Genomic DNA, 3402 nt, shown 5'->3' on the forward strand with positions numbered 1-3402 from the left:
CTTCAAAGAGCTGTAGGAAGTTCACATGTTCCCTGACTTGTTTTTGACTCTAGTGTCAAAACGTTATTCTGAAAAATTCCCATTGAACTTGCTTGGGTGCTGAGGGTGGCCAGTTTAAAAATAAATAAAAGCTCAACATAGGTCCAGTTCTGCTCCCGGCCCTGGCAGAGGGGATTTGTAGTGGCTTAGGTGGGAACTGGATTAGAACTACAAAAGCGCCTTTAATATTCCTACCCTTAGGCAGTGCGCGTGGATACTGCTTTCTTTTGCAACACAGCGGATGAACTGCGTGTGTTTACAGGCACTTTCATACAGTTGAGGAGTGTGCTTGACATGGCTCAGGGATGTTTGTAAAGGGAGCAAAGGAATGCGGCAACCTGTATGAGAGCGCCGTGGCAGCGAAGCAGCGTGCCAGTGCTGCAGGCTGTTCCTTGGGGTAATAGCTTGGTCGAGTTAGTAGGCATTTGGCTTTGCTGGGAGCTACTGGCTGCTAGTTGACTCTCCTGTATTTTGAAACAGAAATGCTGAAAACCCGTCTCCAGCTATCTGCTAAGATCAGCTGCCCATATGTACTATGGTAGCAGGTTTTATAGGCTGTCTGCCCTGAGGATCCAAGATCAGAAAAGAAAACCAATGTCTTTTATCCTCTTAGAAAAATACTTTGTGAATGGGGATAGCAACTACAGGAGATTTCAGTCCTCACACATGGGTGTGTTTCATGCCATCCTCACGCACGTGCGTACCTCTTGTTTCTGTGGGAGTAGTGGAGCAGCAATGGAGTTTAATGTAAGGGTCAGCATCTGCGCAGCAGCCGGGCTGAGGGATGACAGGTAAGTGCAGCAGGGGCTCTAGCCTAGACCTCCAGAGAGGGAAGCTGGTTTCCTCACTATGTTGCTGTCTTTGGCTTAGCGTGGGAAGGCTAGGAAGGTCAGATTTCTGAAATCTATGGTAGTTATACATCTAAGCTCATTATGGGCCTGTCCTTCCATTTAAATTTTTTTTCTCCACCCCCCACCCCTCCCCCTTGGTGTTTTGGTTCATTATCTGCAAAATGGGGATTATCTGTTTTGGAAAATCAATGCTAGGCACTGGGAAGTACTTGGTACTTAGGACCACATAAGCTGGAATGGTTGCGTGGAGGTGATAATACAGGCTGCTGGTGTTTTCAGAGTAGCACATCCTCTATTTTGGGCTGCTTTGAAGGTTGGTTATTTGCAACAAATCCCAGAGTTTTTGTTGACTCATGGCTTATATTTTGGTTTTATTCAGCATTTTTTGCCCTTTCTGAGGGCTCGAACAGCTGAAACAGCATCGTCTTGCCACACAGCAGTTTCAGCTGAGTCTGGTGTTTGAAATGGCAACACTGCTAAATGTTTGTGACTTGTTTTTAGAACAGCGTTTCAGCTGCCAGTTTCCTTAAGAAAGCAAAAACAGTATGAAAAGCAAGAAGTACAAATAAAGGAGAGGCTTTAAAATACTTCTGATGTAAAAAAAAAAAAAAAAAAAAAAATCAAACTAATCCAAAAAGGTTCAGAAAACATGCTAAATTTGGCAAAATTTCTAGGAAAAAGACATAGAAATAAGCATGTGTGCTCCTTCAGTCCCTTCACCTTCTTTCCTCCCCCGTGTTCTCCAACCTGCACATGAACTCATTGATTACATTTTCTCTTAATGAGCTGTTCCCCCAAATTTTGCTTTTCCTCTGGTAAAAGGTTTGGATGCTCCCAGAAGAACAGCTGCCACATGGTAGGGGGTAAATGTATGGGGGAATGAGAGCTCCCCAAAACTCTCTACTTCCTTGTAAAGTGGTGAAGAAACTGCAGTGGTATGATTAATTTTTCCAAGAAGAGGGCAGGACTCAGAGCATCAAGAAAAACTGCTTTGAGGGCATGCTCTGTGCATGTAGAAAAGCTGTAATTTCTACTGGAATGATTTTATTGATACATGTTTGTGTGCGTGCATATGTGTCTATGCATATATCATTATATATCATTTTACATTTACAATGTAATAACTCCTTGTTGTTATTGCTGTTGTATTATTAGGTGTTTCTGTAGGCACGTCAATGTGTTGATTGTTTTAGCAACTACAGCTAAGATAGGTGTTTTGCCCCAGAAGAGAGAAGCTAATGCTCAGAAAACTTCCTGCATAAAAACAGGTTGAATACTGAATAGACAAAGGTAACATTTTCTAGAGCAACTAATTGAATGAAGAGTCTGTCTTGCTAGTTTTAATGAACTGTAGGCTCTGAATTGATTAAAAACACATACTAGCTTAGGATAATCAGACTAGAGAAGGAAAGGTGTTGGAAACACGGCGTTAGTTAAAAGGACGCATCGGTGCATGGGGCAGTGTGTGCTGTTTGGAAAGGTGCTTGCAGAGCCACAGAGGAAGAGACTGATGACGTGGAGAGATGGATCAAATCTGATCCTGTCACAGATTCCTCTCTAGCCTTTGTTAAATCAGGTAGACTAAAATCCTCAAAGGCAGTTAAGCACCAAAATACCTTTGGAGTTTGGCTTCAGTCGGTATGTAAATCCTTGGGGTTTTATTTCCCTCCCCATTCCTCTGCTGGATATTACTTTGTGTATGTATCCACCTCCTTAGCTACAGAAGTAACCAGAGCTCACATTTTTTAAGTTGGCCACCATTATCTCTGTTTTTTCCAGTATCAATTAGTTTATGTAGTGGTGTGTCTTGTGTGACCTGTGTTCTTTGCTCCTAGCTGCATGACCTTTGCTATTAAGCTGTCTCTAGTTGGAAGAAGTCCGCATGAGTAAGTGCTACAGATTAGCCTGAATAATTTATCAATTTTCCCAGCCCCCTCACATTTTTTGACAACTGTGCATTTTACAAGGAGTGACTTTTATATTTTCTTTCAAATAATAGATGAAAGTTGTTGAATATCGCTGGGATAAACTGAGATCCCTGCAGGGAAAATACCTCATCGGATGATGAATCCCCATTTAGACTTCTTGAGATATATCAGTGTAAATCATGCTTAAATATTTTTTTGGTGTAGCTCCTATAAAATTAATTTGAATGTGGTACTTTAAGAAAAAAAAAAATTACTGCCTGCTTTTGTTATAAACCAAAGGTGAGCTTGATCTTTCCTTTTCATTGAGGTGAGTCACTGAGGGATGTGTTAGTTCTCGGAGTGAAGAAATTCAAGACCAGTATTGGTTAAAGAAATCCATAGGTCAGTATGGAATATATTCAGCAGCAGTGCATTAAATGGACAGAGAAAATAGCGGGAGCTTTTGCACTCTAGTGGGATTAAAGGATAACAACTCTGATGCAAAAAGATAATTAGCCCAGGAAGAAGACCCATGGCATTCCTGTGGAAATCTTAACAAATCTTTTTTTCCTTGAAAAACTGGAATGTACTTTTTGTACAAGAAG

The sequence above is a fragment of the Phaethon lepturus genome, unplaced genomic scaffold (assembly GCF_000687285.1).
Source record: "Phaethon lepturus isolate BGI_N335 unplaced genomic scaffold, ASM68728v1 scaffold19630, whole genome shotgun sequence".
Lineage (NCBI taxonomy): Eukaryota > Metazoa > Chordata > Aves > Phaethontiformes > Phaethontidae > Phaethon > Phaethon lepturus.